Source organism: Watersipora subatra, chromosome 4, assembly GCF_963576615.1.
Source record: "Watersipora subatra chromosome 4, tzWatSuba1.1, whole genome shotgun sequence".
Lineage (NCBI taxonomy): Eukaryota > Metazoa > Bryozoa > Gymnolaemata > Cheilostomatida > Watersiporidae > Watersipora > Watersipora subatra.
Window position 1 is genome coordinate 66,225,606 of NC_088711.1, and position 17,417 is coordinate 66,243,022.

General features: G+C 36.9%; 1 protein-coding gene and 1 pseudogene across 1 annotated transcript in view; both read left to right on the forward strand.

The window, feature by feature from the left end:
• LOC137394533 (zinc finger protein 271-like) overlaps window positions 1–2,144 on the forward strand; it is a 72,276-nt pseudogene extending 70,132 nt beyond the window's left edge.
• LOC137393492 (zinc finger protein 850-like) overlaps window positions 1–17,417 on the forward strand; it is a 317,826-nt gene that overhangs the window by 76,711 nt on the left and 223,698 nt on the right. The window lies entirely within an intron of this gene.

The window sequence follows — 17,417 nt, forward strand, 5'->3', positions numbered from 1 at the left end:
AGTTAATTATAGAAAAATGTATCCGCGCTGCAAATCAAATACATACCATAATGTCCAGATCAAAATCATTATCGTTCTCAACTACGGTATTACAGATTGATGGAGTTGATTTTAATGTCAAAAGACTGTAGGAGAGAGTTTTATGATGATGAAGCCATGCCGAATAATTTTGTAAAGAAGTTTGATGCAATGGCAATAAAACTTGAAGCCCGACGATGATTTTGAAGAAGTTTTGGAACTCAGCTACGTATAGTACTTCTTCCTAGCGGCTATTTTTGCGATGACGCTATTCTGCATATCATGTAACAACCTTGAATAATTTTGTAAAAAATGGGATGCATTAGCAATGGGGTTAACTTAAAGTCCCAACAATGATTTTAAAAAGGTTTTAGAACTCAACTACGTTTAGTATGTATGCCTAGCGGCTAGTTTTTAATTTTGCGGCAGTAGTTATTCTCCCTTGAGATTAAAAATAGAACTAATTTTTTACGGAGTTCAATAATTCACGGAATTGACTGTTCCAAAAATCGCGGATTTTTATAACTATCGATTATTTTCATATTGTTCATTGCATTCATATTATCATATTGCTACCAATATTCAAACCTATACCCTACAGGGTATAAGTTTGAATATTGGTAGCAAATTATTTGATAACATCATTGCGGAAATCTGATTTTACAATTAATCGACACTCGTAACTCCTCTTCTATTGGCTGCAAGCTGTAGCAAACATACCAATGAGTGCACTGAGCTTCTATGAAACATTGGTAAATATGGATATAAGATAAAAATATGACTTCATATTTAGAATGATATAAAAAAGTTTGAAGTACTAAAAATCCTTTCATCATAAATGCTTTACATCTGATGGTTGGTCCTTGACCTTATACCGTGTGTTTGAATTGTTACATACAATATATTATTCATACTTGCAATGAAAACCGTTAAAAATCTTTTCATAATACTTATAGGGTTTAAATGACATTTTTATGATATAAAAATTTTTGAGTGTATAACCATACTGCTAAGCTTGTGGGCCAAAAACTATCAACTTGTATTATAGGTAAAAATTGTGGACAGAACTCCTTTCCAAGAGATCAAAATGATATATCTGGAATATTGTTATGCACTACCGCTGTAAAGACAAAGATAAAAGGTCTCACTGCAAGGAAGCCTCCTCAGCGTGAGATATTCAGTGCTAGCTTTTCTCGCCGCAGTCATCTAGCAACACACATGACAACACACACTGGAGGAAAACCATTCCAGTGCAATATATGCAGTAGTGGCTTTACTCATCGTTATAGTCTAACAAGACACATGAAGACTCATACTGGAGAGAAGCCATTCCAGTGTAAGATATGCAGTAGTCGGTTTGCTCAATGTGGTACTCTAACAAATCATATGCGGACGCACACTGGAGAAAAATCATTCTCGTGCAAAATACGCAATAGTAAATTTGCTGATTGCCGAAATCTAAGAAGTCATACGAGAATTCATACTGGAGAGACGCCATTTCAGTGTAAGATTTGCAGTAATCGGTTTGCTGAAAGCTCTGAGTTTACAAGACACATGAAGACTCATACTGGAGAGAAGCCATTTCAATGTAAGATTTGCAGTAGTCGGTTTACTCAATGTGGTACTCTAACGAATCATATGAAGACTCACACTGGAGAGAAGCCATTTCAGTGTAAGATTTGCAGTAGTCGGTTTACTCAATGTGGTACTCTAACGAATCATATGAGGACTCACACTGGAGAGAAGCCATTTCAGTGTAAGATTTGCAGTAGCCGGTTTTCTCGAAAGTGTAATTTAACAACACACATGAAAACTCATACTGGAGAACAGCCATTTCAGTGTAAGATTTGCAGTAGTCGATTTGCGGTACGCTCTAATTTAACAAGACACATGAAGATTCATACTGGGGAGAAGCCATTTCAGTGTAAGATTTGCAGTAGTCGGTTTGCTCAATGTAGTACTCTAATGAATCATATGACAACTCACACTGGAGAGAAGCCATTTCAGTGTAAGATTTGCAGTAGTCGGTTCGCTCAATGTGGTACTCTAATGAATCATATGAGGACTCATACTTGATAGAAGTCATTTTATTATAGGACATACAACTGTGCACGTTCAAATGTACTTGGATACACTCATATACTCTTATTTGGTTATGTAAAAATTGTATAGGGAGTGTCTTTTTTGATGTAAATCTGCATCTGTTGTATGTATATTGAGTTGTTATTTACTTCTCTAGTTGTGGTAAAATATATGGAACTTTGTGGTCAAAAATAAATTGCATGCATGTGTTCTATTGAATAACAAGCCTTGGTTCAGTTTTTCAGTTTGGTTGAACCGATATGAACATGACTAATAACTGCAACCTTATAGAAGTGGGTCCATCGGCTGATCCTCCTGACCAAACCTGCTGACGTCGGAAACATGGAATCAATTACTTTCGCAGTTAAATATTTGCTGCAAAGCTTTAATTTTTATAGTGCATGAAGTTTCTTACATATCTGCTGAGCAATAATTCACATAACAGCTAGGGTTTCTTGTTGTGACTATTACTAGATTTTGTAGTTAAATTCCTGCCTCATTGTGTATCTTGCTGGCCAGCCTAAAAGTTAAAAAACACAATTTTATGGTATTAACGACTGAAGATAACTATACAGATTATGTTGTAAATACATTTTTAATTATGGAAAATATTGTCTATAAGCTGAAAACGTGTATAGGCTACACCCGAGCTTTAAAGACTGTTTTTCCATTACAAGTATACAGACTGTATAGGCTGTACCCACTGCTTTTCCATTGTTTTTTTCGTTTAAAACACCGTAAAACCTCTATTTGAACGCCATTTACATATGAACGCTTCTTCGACATTGTTTGATCTTTGCGAACCCCTAATAGCAATTGATCAGTCGAAAAGTGTCCACAAAAGGGTGGTAATACTGACTCAGTTACATCGATGAAAATTAATTTTTCCATTGTTAATGTTCATATCGAAGTTCGTTTTCCAATTCTGAAGGTGTTCATTTTTTTGTCAAAATTTTGAAATTTACACCTTAGACATCATTAATAACTGTATCAGGCTAATAGTAGTTCATTTTTCAGCGCGAACTTCATACTTTGACGTACATTCATGTGAAAAACAGTTAACATTCATGATGGTATATGAACCTCTACTTTTAGGCTAAAAGTAGTGTTTTGCAATGCAGCAAAAGTTCATCATTTGTGCAAAATGTAATGCGTAAAAGATTTGCTCTGTTCGAAAGAGTGTTTGGACAATAATATCGACTAGTCCCGCAGTGCAGAAGAAGATTTGAGGTGGCAAAACAATGTGGAAAGCATTGAAGCCACAGAAACCAGATAGAAGCCGTGATAGCCAGAAGATGTTCGTACCATCGAAAGCAACAAACAGAATGCAACTGGCCGAGCAAACGATGCAAATATTTTTGTTTTCAAAATTGTCAATTTTCGTTTCTGCTTGTTTTATAGTAGTATTATAAGTATGGTTTGTTTATGTAACTTGTTTTTGAATATAAATTTGCAGCATTTGATAGATTACCATTATGCAACATAAAATTTGCAGATGAGTAGCAAGTTATTTGATAGAATACTTGCGGTTATCTTAACACGGCTTATGATTGATCGATGCTTATAACTCCTCTTCTACTGTATATAAAAAGCTAGTGTTAGCTGCAAAGTGTAACAAACAAGTCATTGAGTACATTAAGCAGCATCGTTAAACATAGCTTTAACATGAAAATGCACTTTAAAATTTAAATTGTGTGCACCAACATTTTGCTAAGTTCAGCACAGGGTTTAGGCTATAATATCATCACGTGTTTGTTGCAAGCAATATATATCAACTGATAGAGATATACATAGATATAGTAAACCCTAGATATGGGAATAATCAAAACAAGTTAGGCCTATAATATAATTAGCATAACGCAACATCATGGTGGTGTGCAGAGGGAATCAGCTGATCTATTAACTCCTATTGATGTAGCACTAAAACTGCTCAATTTCTCCATAGTTTGTGCATCTGAGACTGCATATTTTATTGAAAATATGTTAAACTTATATACAGTAATACTCCAACTTATGAGTGACCTAACGTACAAGAAACTTGCGGTACGAGCCAGCTTTTAAGCAAGTTTTAGCACTAACATACGAGCCGTGATTGAGATACGAGCCCATGAGTCAGTTGCCAAGTATGTCGGAGGTGTTTTATGAGAACAGCATCACTCTGTATTTTTTAACTGCTCCGATTATACTTTTGTACCATGTTTATTGTGCGCGATTTTTAGTGCTGAATTATGTGAATTAAAAGTATCGTGCGTAGACCGAAAGTTTGCCAGTAAAATGATAGATAATGCAAAGAAAAAGCAAATGATAACAATTGATATTAAACGGAAAATTATTGAAAAAATTAATAGGCAAAATATGTATGCGTGATTGAGCTAGCTCAGCAATATGACAGAAATACAACCACAATTATCAAACAGAAGGATTATATTCAAAGCATTTAGTTTGCAAAAGGACTAACCATAGTTTCTAAATGACGCAGCGATCTTCACGACCACTGATGGAGAGACTGCTCAGGCTTTAGATAAAAGAGAAACAATTGGCCGGTGACTGCGTAACTGAAACGATGCTACGTAAAAAGGCCGGTGCTATCTATCAAGACTATAAAAGATAGACATTCGGACAAGTTGGCTAGTGGTCATGCATTAACCCTTGGTGACGACACCTGTGTTCGTCCTGATCGCAACATGTTGAAAGGCAAACGTCTTTAGATAGGTTTCTCTTAAAATGGTCGCCTGGTCGTGAGAGCGAAACAAAAGAAAAATTAGCTAACCAGCGAGAAACTTAAAACTGAATGCCGAATAAATTTTAATAACGTTAAGTTGAAGATTAAAGTTTGCTTTTAGGTTTGCTTTTAAGATTGTCTTTTGAGACTTGGATAAAATCCAAATTTATCAAAGTCAACTGTTGTAATGAAGGATAACTTATCTCTCCCTTCTCTGGCAAATGCTAGCGTTAGCTGCTATTGTATGTATTTAATTTTACATTTTAATTAATCACATTTCCTTGCATTATTTTTTATTTGTTGCTTTTTGAAAGCATGTGGTAAGTTAGGACAATAACCAACATGTTCTTTCTGTTGCAATATATTGTTTTGAGTGTTTTATATGCATTTTTAGAGTATGAAAACCAATCTATATATATATTTCTCAAAGTCTGTGTGTTGGAAATCCATCTGTTGGAAATCCGGCTATAGCTATTATTAGAACAGCTGAGCTGGACAACAATACAGACTCAAAGTCATGGCTTACCGTCATTGGAAGCCTAACCTTATTAACTAGCATAGTGGAGTTTTTTGTTGGCAAGATGCCAGGCTACTAGTTTGAAAGGTACAGTTGTTTGACAAAGTTTTAAAACCTTTACAATTGTTTTTTTTTCTCCCAATTTATTTCAACTGTTGAAAGTGCGTGAAGAAATTCCCTCTGCTCACTTGGATGTTTACTGGCTTACTGATTTTATTCCACACAGAAGCATACAAAGGCAAAGTATGATGTAATAACACACAATAACAGGGTCATCATGGAGACCACACAAAGGCAGAGTATGACATAATAACACACAGTAACAAGGTCATTATGGAGACCACACAAAGACAGAGTATGACATAATAACACACAATAATCCGGTCATCATAGAAACCACAAAAATGGCTACAGTTATTATTTCTACGCTCCCACATTACTGTCAGCCCTTTTTGCTATAATATGGTGTAAGGATTGAACCATACAGACAACACAATAATAAAGAACATAAGTTCTTTCGTCAGAATTAACAATACCATGATTAACACACAAAAAAACAAAAACAAACACAACACAAGCTAGCTAAACAAATGGGAATATGTATATGCCATGTAGTACAATATGTAGATATGCAGATAACAGAGTCTATTTTCAATACATAAGACCCAGTTTGGTACGTAGCTTCTCAAACTGGTTTCGTGATATCGATTTGGTTAGAATGTCAGCAGTCATACTGCCAGACGGGCAGTATTCAAGTTTTATGTCGTTGTTTATCACGGTATCTCTCACGAAATGGTATTTAATGTCAATGTGTTTTGCTCTAGATTTATTGCTGGTGCTATGAGCAATTGATATGGCAGCTTGACTATCTGTGTAAACGGTTACAGGTGCTATGTGTGGTTTTGTTTGACTGATCTCATTTAGCAGACGTTTTACAACTATAGCTCCTTGTGCACAGTGATACATTGAGATGTATTCAGCCTCTGCTGTAGATGTGGCCACGACAGATTTTCTCTTTGACAGCCAACTGATAGCACCATTAGTGAGTACGAAAGCATTGCCAGTTGTCGATCGACGGTTATCCAAATCTCCAGCCCAGTTAGCATCAGCATATGCTACTACAGGTTTACTATCTGTGGAGTATGTCAGTTTGAGGTTTATAGTCCCTTTCAGATATCGCATGATACGTTTTACGGCAGTTAGGTGGCTTTCATTTGGAGAGTTATTGTATTTTGGCACTTCTCCCACTGCTTGAGCTATGTCGGGTCGTGTACCACCTGATGCATAGAGCAAGCTTCCAACCATAGCCTGGTACATAGTTGCATCAACAGGTTTACTCACACCATCATCCTTTTGGAGCTTCACGGACATGTTGGCGGGTGTTGACACTGGATTAGCATTTTCCATGTTGAAATGAGCCAGTATTTGCTGTAAATAGAACTTTTGATGAAGTTCTAGGACATTTTCCTTTCTTTGCGCTGTAATGCCTAAGCAATAGTGAAGTACACCTAAGTCCTTCATTTTGAACCTGGCTTCCAGAGCTCTTTTAGTAGAACTCATATCAGTGGCATTGTCGGTCATGATTATCAGGTCATCGACATATACAGCGATGATGGACTGGTTTTCATTGTCAGTTTTAATATAGACACACTGATCGACGTTTAATCGAACGTAGCCCAAGTCCTTAAGAAACTTGTCAAGCGTGGCGTTCCAGCAGTGTGGTGATTGCATTAATCCATACAACGCTTTACGGAGTCGGCATACTTTGTTTGCTGCACCTGATTTAACATATCCCTCTGGTTGCTTCATATATATTTCCTCTTCTAATTCACCTTTTAAGAATGCTGATACAACGTCCATTTGGTGAATAGTCATGTTTCATTTCAGTCCATAAGCGAGTAGAGTGCGAATTGACGAGTATTTTACTACTGGTGAAAATGTTTCATTGTAATCAATTCCACTTTTCTGTGAGAAACCCTTTGCAACCAGGCGAGCTTTGTATCTTTCTACTTCTCCAGTGTCCCTATACTTTGTTTTGAATACCCACTTTGAGTCAATTGCTTTTCTACCAGGGATAGCTGTACCAGATCCCACGTTTTATTGTCTATTAGTGATTGATACTCTTCATTGGCAGCATTCAACCATTGGCTAGAGTGAGCTGACTGCGCTGCCTCACCAAACGTAAGCGGTTCTGGCACATTGCTCACATGATAGGCTACATGCTTAGCATACTCATCAATTCCGTAGCGAACTGGTTGTACGTGTGGACGATTAGACGGGCGACGTGATTTTATTTCTGGCTCAGGTTCTTCGCTGGTCTGTTCATTACGAACAGATGATGTTGTCATAGTATCACATGTAACCGTGTCACTAACAGCATTACCTGCACCAAAGTCCTCTTTATTGAATATTACGTCACGGCGTTCTTTCACTTTGTTAGTTGTTGCATCATATACTCTATATGCCTTGGATTGCATACTATATCCAACAAATCTAACTCTCTCACACCTTTTATCAAGTTTCTTTCTTTGTTGTACATAGGCATATGCAATACAACCAAGCACACGCAGGCGAGACAGATCAGGTTTCTTGCCATACCAACGTTCATACGGCGTAGTGTCATGCGACGACATAGGGAGACGATTACGAGTATTGGCTGCTGTGTTTACGTCCTCGACCCAAAAACTCTTAGGTAGGTTAGCGTGTGACATCATCGTTCGAGCAGCTTCACACAGTGTTCGATTCATTCTCTCTGCAACCCCGTTTTGTTTTGGGCAATCTGGTGCAGTGAACTCAATTTTGATACCTTGATCAGTTAAAAAGTCTTTGACTGACCTAGACATGTATTCTCCACCTCTATCAGATCGTATTGTGCCTACCTTTTCACCACATCCTGCAGTACGAGCTAGAAATGCTTGAATTTTTCAGGTACCTCTGATTTGTGTTTCATGAAGAACACGGCACAGCAGCGAGAATAGTCATCGATAAATGTGACGAAGTATTTACTGCCACCTTTTGATTTACTGTCCATTGTACATACGTCAGTGTGAACTAGTTCAAGCGGGCGTTTTGATCGAATTTATCCCACAGGGTGAAATGGCTGACGTGCCATCTTACCTTCGACACAACCCTCACAGAAAGTCTACTCAGATTTATCTATATTTGGAATGCAATTGTCTTTATCACGACTAATTGTAGTGAGAGTTGTGTTGTTGACATGAGATAATCTTTGATGCTAAATGTCACCGGTTAACGCAGCCTTGTTTATGATCGGTTGACAGTCAAGGTGAAACATTCTACCAACAAGAGCACCCTTAGCTCTAACACGTCCCTTGCTATCCTTAATCCAGCATATTTTACTACCAAATTCCACAGTCTTGTTATGACTGGTTGCAGCACGTACAGAGAACAAGTTTACAGCTAAATCAGGAACATAGAGTACGTCATACAGTGTAACGTGTTTTTTAACCTTACGATGTGTCAGGGCAATCTTGACATTACCAACACCTACAGCATCAATGATTCTACCATCTCCAACGCTTACCTTCTCAGGGCTTGTTAGTTCCTCATATTCACAAAATAATTGTCTACTTGCAGTCATGTGTTTCGATGCACCGGAGTCAATAATCCATGCCATGTATGCATTATTCTGTTGATCCACAGTCTCGGAGACTGTGTAGGCTTCACCATTGCTATTGTCATCAGACGACTGTTCTGTCAAAACATGCTTTGCATTGTGTTTTGATCTGTCGGCGGTTTTATAACGATTTTGCGGGCATTTACGTTGCAGGTGAGTCATTGAGCCACAGTTACAGCATGCTCTTGCTCTTGGTAGTGTTCGATGTTGCGGTGTCGACATTAAGGCGGTGTCAGTAGTTGTCGATGATGCTGATCTCTTTTGTTCAGCATTTATCAATGTCTGGTGAACAAAGTTTAGAGTCAAGTCATCAACCCTTGCTTCTAGTGCAGTTACGACATTCTCAAGACTGTCCGGCAAACTTCCAAGAAGGGTTACGACTTGATCCTCCTCGGAAATAGGAGCTTTTATAGCAGCTAACTTATCCGTAAGCTCCTTCATATGCTTTATATGATTCGATATCAATTCTCCCTCACTCATGACGGATCTAAAGTATTGTTTCTTTAGAAACAGTTTATTTGCTACTGTGTCTCTTTCAAAGTGTTCTTTCAGCCTTTTCCAAGCTTCATTGGGTTCTTCACAGTCGAATATTAGATACACTAGCTCACTGCTCACACCAAGTGCTAGGTGAGAAAATGCTTTCTGTTTTCTCCTTTGGTAGTCATTTTTAGCATCATCCCCTGTTGTAGGCTCTTCTTCACTACCATCGACTATAGAATATAATCCTTTGGCTAGCAAGAGGTGTTTCGTTTGGAATTTCCATGTGGAGTAGTTCTGTGTTGTGAGTTTGTCAATTGTGTATCTATCCTCAGAAGCCAATGTGAACTGGGCCCATAACCTGTTGAAAGTGCGTGAAGAAATTCCCTCTGCTCACTTGGATGTTTACTGGCTTACTGATTTTATTCCACACAGAAGCATACAAAGGCAAAGTATGATGTAATAACACACAATAACAGGGTCATCATGAAGACCACACAAAGGCAGAGTATGACATAATAACACACAGTAACAAGGTCATTATGGAGACCACACAAAGACAGAGTATGACATAATAACACACAATAATCCGGTCATCATAAAGGCCACAAAAATGGCTACAGTTATTATTTCTACAAATCCATCAACAACCATACAACCAATCAATATATATATTTCTCAAAGTATGTGTGTTGGAAATCCATCTGTTGGAAATCCGGCTATAGCTATTATTATAACAGCTGAGCTGGACAACAATACAGACTCAAAGTCATGGCTTACCGTCATTGGAAGCCTAACCTTATTAACTAGCTTAGTGGAGTTTTTCGTTGGCAAGTTGCCAGGCTACTAGCTTGAAAAGTACAGCTGTTTGACAAAGTTTTAAAACCTATACAATTGTTTTATTTTTCTCCTAATTTATTTCAACTACACGACACACTCCTCTCATGATATGTAGTTTTTAGCATTTACAATTGGAATATTTCGCCTAATGTTTTCCAAATATAATACTTGTTAAACTTAAAACCGATCGGTGGCAGTGCAGCATAACATTAGCGCCTGCCATACTAGTGCTGTAGCCTACTAAGCATGTTCATTAGAAATATATATAGTATCTTCGCTGATATTGGATACTGGTACTTCTGTGAAATAACTTTAACATTTATATGCTGAACTATCATTAGTATGAATGTTTGTGAATCCGTAGACAAATGCATGCTTCGTCGCCATTAAGTTTGCTATTTGGCTTATTTGCTATTTGTGAAAGGGTTTCAATAATAACGGTTTCTGCTGGAAAGCCTTTCGCCTTCAACAAACATGAACAATTGTTTTTTATTTACCCAAATTGCTCCTGCCATCCAGATTTTGTTAATTAGTAAATATGGATGGTATGAACACGAGCTATATGGATAAGAATTGATTTTCATATTTTTTAAATATATTTTCTTAAATATTTTACTGCATATGTGCATATAAAATTTTATGTAGACAACAGTGCGAATGTGCAGTCCCCAGTATTTAGGCTAAGATCCTAAAAGGCTAGTGCGCTAACAGCAATCTGATGTAAATCAGGAACAAGCTTCCACAAGGTTGAGATAAAAACTGTATGCGATTTTCCTCATAATTTTTGGGTTAAAAAATATAATTCGTACAGCTTAATCATATTAAGTTTATTCAGCAAAGTGTTTTTCCTTAATGCCTGGAACAGTCATTTCAATGACGTGGTTGGAAAAAAGCACCCTTCGATATAGCTTCTCATTTCATGTTTAGAGGACGAAGAAGTATTGTATAAACAACAAGCCGCAGCTGCTGAAAAAGGTTTGTTTTTTTTTTACAAAAAAATATGGGAACGATCATTGTAATCTACTTTCTTTGGCAGACCTTGTGTGATGTAATGATTAATTTGAATTGCTGAATGAGTATTGCTCAATGACACAATTTATGCACAATACTTAATTGCTTATAGGTATAAAATTTACCAAGTGTGTCTGAAAAAACCTCAGTCTCAGATTTTGATGATTTTTTATTATGTTGTTGCCTACATTGAAAGACGCTCAAATCCCAAGTTTTGATCTTCTGGGGTCATCGGTTCAGGTGCTATGAGGATTTGAACTTTGACCATTTGTTGTCTGAGTTTGAGGGCAAGTCACATCAAGCTGACTTTAGACTTTAGACTCATTTAAATTCAAGAATATACAAGTTAGAGGTCTAGACTTTTATCTGTCTACACAAAATTTCCATATAAACACAAACCAATAAGTTAAAAACTTTTTGGATGAATAAAGTGGGAGATAACTCCGACCAAAAATGACCGAAAATGCTATTTTAGCCACTATTCAAAAGCAATTATCACCCTTAAAATATAATTTGCCATTGTTTCTGTTAATATTTCCAAATTCCTCCACGCCTCAGCTATCCAAAACTAGTCTCATCATCTCTGTAGATGCATCGGGTCAGCATCTAGAAGCCATACAAGATTAACCTCTGTCGAAATACTGCAAAAGTAGAAGTCAAGGTCAACCTGTGGTTTCAACAAAGTCACACATTTTTCTCATGTTTTACACCAATTAACATATGCAGATTTCATTAAAACCATCAAAAGTTTGTGTTTCAGATTGTAAAATGCTTAAAATTGAGTTTCAAATGCCCTCAAAACACCTTTGTAAATCGCCTTAATTAAATGAGATTATCCCCTTAAATGAGATTATCAAGCTTTAACTTGGCTGATTACTATCCTATTAAATTCAAATTTGCTGTGTGCTTGTGGTTTGTGATAGTAAAGAGCTTTAAATTATTTTCTTAACTTACGTTCCTCAGTGTTATCCATTAGCTTGGTAAATTCTATGCCAATAAGAAATTCTATTTGACGCATATATATACATATACATACAGTGAAACTTGGATAACTCAAACTTCAAAGGACCGAGCAAAAGTGTTCGAATTATCAGAGCGTTCAAGTTATCAGAGCACTGTCACAAATTCATGTATTTACTTATTTATTAGTAGATACATGTACATATACAAACTATAATATAAATCAACAGCACAAATGGCTTGTTTCAAATTAAATGCTTCTAATGTAAAGCTTAAAACGTTTTTATCAAAAAGTATAGATTTTTCTATCACTTGAAAATGGTTTGTTGTTTGAGGTGATGCTATTGCCAGGACGTTTTTTAGATTGACATTGGCAAAACTTGATCGTTGCTGAAATGCTCAGAAGAGAAGACATCTTTTTCTTTTGAGCGTTTTACCCACGATTTTGCCCAAATTTTGCCGATTTTTCTTGAAGTTTATGCAAGGATTACCTTACTTTACCTGGGATTCGTTAAGAGCAACACTCCGAGGCAGTTCAATTAAAAGTTTTAGGAGGTTAAGTAGTACATTGTATATCACTCACGCTTTTTGAATGGATACTTATTGAATGTACACACGTATTCTGTGTTTAGGTCAAACAATGAATAGTTTTTTTAGCTAAGACAACGTATACGTTTAATTACAACAATTTTTAAGACGTTTAAACATTCAACATTCCGATGTTGATTCAACACGGAATCAACGTCGGAAAACTATTCATCACGGGCTAGCAGGGTCACGCGCTTAAGGATTTTCGCCATGCAATTACAAAACAAAATGCTGTTTTTGTTTTGTATGTGTGTGGCGAAAATCCTTGTGCGCGTGACCCGGCTAGCCCGTGCTATTCATCGTATAGCAGTATAAATCAAATTTCACCAAACATTTAGAAAAGTCGTTGACAAAAATATTTTTGCTGTTGGAGGTAATAACGACGCTTATGAATTACGAAAAGTTGAGGTTTACCTCTATGGCTTGGAAAAAAGTGATTTTCTAAAGTGATAGCAACCGTTTCGGTAGCTGTTGGACAAAAAACAGTTCGAATTAACAGTGTTGAGTTCGAGTTATATAGAGCCATTTATCATTGCGTGGGAATGGACCAAGCAAATCCATTCGAGTTAACCATGTGTTCTGTTCGCTATATCCGAGCGCGAGTTATATATGTTTCACTGTATATATATACATATACATATATATATATATCTATATATATCTATCTATATATATATATATTTGAAAAATTATTGCGAAAAAAGTAAACTTTTAGTATTTGCGTTACAAATTTGTTTCGTGTGAAGCACTCCTCAGACGCAATTGTACTAAAATGAAAAGCTTTACCGAATGTGCCAGAATATCAGAAATGGGCTCGCTGTGTTAATCATGTAATTTAGTGCTAAGTGTAACCGAGAAGATAACTCCGAGCATGTCTGCAATTAGAAGTCAATTCATTTCTTTTATTTAATGTGCCTAAGTGTGGTTTGCATATTATGAAGTATTTTTCTTGTAAACATAATTTGCATCGTTTTGTTTTGTTTGTATATGGTTGTGCTTGAGCTAATATTTTCCATGTTATGTTGTATGTTGAGTTGTTTTCTTTCAATTTCCAAATGTGTTTGCTCAATTCTGTGTGGTGTTGTTTGTTTTTGTGGTTAAATGAGGCTTTATGGTTGCTGTATCTAGTTTTAAATTCGGTTGAGCAAAGTCCTATGTAGGTCGCTACGTGGTTGTTTGTATTGTTGCCTACTGTTGCTTGATGTATCACATTTTTGGCTCTGCATTTTCCTTCCAAAGGGCAGCTGTTCTTTTGTCTGCAATTGCAACTTTTTTCATTGTCTTCTTTTTGTAGTGTACTGGTTTTATTAAGGGTTTTGTTGCTCCCATCAATGATTGTTTTCATGTTTGGCATTACTGAGTAGCTCAGTTTTAAGGTTTGTCTATTAAACATTGCCAATATTACAAATTGGGTGTTTCTTTGGAAAACATGTTGTAACTATGCTGAAGAATTTTTGTCCAATATTGGTTGCAACTTTGGCGCTGAATGGTGGGTTGTACCATGTAATTTTTCTTTGTCTGTTACGTTTTTTAGGTTTTTTCATGTTGGTTTCATATTGCAGTTTGCTGTTGTATCCACTCTTGTGGAGTGCTTCTTGGTATGGTTGCACTGTGCTGTTAAATTGTTGTTCATCTGATGAAAGTGTGTTTAATCGTTTGTTTATGTTGTAAGGTAAGTTTTTCAATATGGAAGGTGGATGGTTGCTTTGTTTGTGCACATATAGTATTGTGTTGCCCGGTTTTTGGAAAGGCTTGAAGCTGCCATCTTGTAGATTTAAAGTTACGTCAAGAAAATTCACTGATCGTTTGTTTGCTTCAATAGTAATTTTCAAGTTGTTCTTATTAAATATGTTGCATATTAGTTTCTTTGTTCTTTCTATAGCTTGTGGTGTACCCTTGCAAACCGCAAGTCCGTCGTCTCTGTATAGTCCAATGCTGCAAGTCAATTCTTTGGGTATTTGGGTCAGTAAGTAAGTCCCTACTAATTCACAAGTCTCCGCTCCGTTGTAGCTACCCATAGTCACGTCAAACAATTTATTAGAGTTCTTCTTTGACCAGGCCGTGTCGTTGTGAAATACAAGCGATCTTTTTGCATGTAATATGATTGTCTTTTTGTCTTCTGTGATATTTGTTATGTTGCTTGCAAAATCTAATGCTTTTTTTAATAGTGCCTCTGTTATTGAAGGGTAAAATTCACAAACGTCAAAAGTAATAAATGCTTGCTGTTGCTGTTTCTTTATTTCTCTAAACCAATTCAGTACATCACCCGTACTTGGCCATAATTTTACACTAGTTTTTCTACTATTGAAGCGAACAAACGATCAGTGAATTTTCTTGACGTAACTTCAAATCTACAAGATGGCAGCTTCAAGCCTTTCCAAAAACCAGGCAACACAATACTATATGTTCACAAACAAAGCAACCATTCACCTTCCATATTGAAAAACTTACCTGACAACATAAACAAACGATTAAACGCACTTTCATCAGATGAACAACAATTTAACAGCACAGTGCAACCATACCAAGAAGCTCTCCACAAGAGTGGATACAACAGCAAACTGCAATATGAAACCAACATGAAAAAACCTAAAAAACGTAACAGACAAAGAAAAATTACATGGTACAACCCACCATTCAGCGCCAATGTTGCAACCAATATTGGACAAAAATTCTTCAGCATAGTTACAACATGTTTTCCAAAGAAACACCCAATTTGTAATATTGGCAATGTTTAATAGACAAACCTTAAAACTGAGCTACTCAGTAATGCCAAACATGAAAACAATCATTGATGGGAGCAACAAAACCCTTAATAAAACCAGTACACTACAAAAAGAAGACAATGAAAAAAGTTGCAATTGCAGACAAAAGAACAACTGCCCTTTGGAAGGAAAATGCAGAGCCAAAAATGTGATATATCAAGCAACAGTAAGCAACAATACAAACAACCACGTAGCGACCTACATAGGACTTTGCTCAACCGAATTTAAAACTAGATACAGCAACCATAAAGCCTCATTTAACCACAAAAACAAACAACACCACACAGAATTGAGCAAACACCTTTGGAAGTTGAAAGAAAACAACTCAACATACAACATAACATGGAAAATATTAGCTCAAGCACAACCAAATACAAACAAAACAAAACGATGCAAATTATGTTTACTTGAAAAATACTTCATAATATGCAAACCACACTTAGGCACACTAAATAAAAGAAATGAATTGACTTCTAATTGCAGACATGCTCGGAGTTATCTTCTCGGTTACACTTAGCACTAAATTACATGATTAACACAGCGAGCCCATTTCTGATATTTAGGCACATTCGGTAAAGCTTTTCATTTTAGTACAATTGCGTCTGAGGAGTGCTTCGCACGAAACAAATTTGTAACGCAAATACTAAAAGTTTACTTTTTTCGCAATAATTTTTCAAATATTTCATACTCCACTAATAATCTTTTGGGTTTTTAGTGTAGAGTTCTCTTTTTATATGCTTTTGCACTTGCTTTTAGTTAATATATATATATTTATATATATATATACATATATATATATATACAGGACAGATAGTGCAGTTGGTAAGGTATCGGGACCGTGATCATTAGGTCCTCGGTTCAAACCCCAACAACTGCACTTTTCTGGTGGTCCTTGGACAAGACCCTTGCTTGTATAATGTCTACAACCTCTATGATGAGTGCAATAACCAAAGCCATGCCGGCTCGGACATCGCCCGGTCAAACAAGGTCCGCGCTGCCTGTAGCTGAACCAGGACAAGGCAGTGAAAAATGGGCTACTGGTTCAAAACGGATGAAATGGACTCGGACTGATAACACGGACTTCATGCAGTGCTACTTTATGAGTGAACCTCAGAAGTGGGGCTATATGGGAAGGATGCGGCAACTGTGGATAAACTTGCGCACTGAATTGCCACTAACCGCTAAGCAACTTGTAGCTCAGAGGAGTAACATAATCAAGCGGCACCTCATATCGGAACTTGAGGTAGATGAAGTTAGGAAACAGTTCACCCAAGTAACCTCAACCAACGAGGAGTGCATATCAACACACACTGTCATGCGTACACGATCATGTGTTGACTCACGGGCTGAAGAAGACATGCACTTGGACCTTGACCCAAGGGTGAAAGAGCTTGCGGAAAATATCATCAACAAGATGTCAGCTGCTAATGATTATGGAAGCAGGTTACCACTACGAAGAGTTAGCAAGGCCATACCTAAGAAGCTGTTAGAAGACATTAACATGGCACTGGAGTCGATCTCAACTGGATCAATCAGTGAGACTAATGCCTTAATCTACAGTACAGCAACCGTCATCTAGGAGGAGATGGATATTAAGCCAATGCCAAGAAGGCTTCAAGCCATTCCATCCTGGCAGCTGAGGCTACAAAATAAGATAAAGGACTTGCGCAAGAAAGTTAGTAGGCTCAGTGAGAGATCTAACCACAGTTTGGAGCGTCCAAAAAGGGAAGCCACAATAGAAGCTCTAGAATCTGCCAAACAGCGGCTAGTAGCACTCTCGGCACAACTGAAGCGGTACAC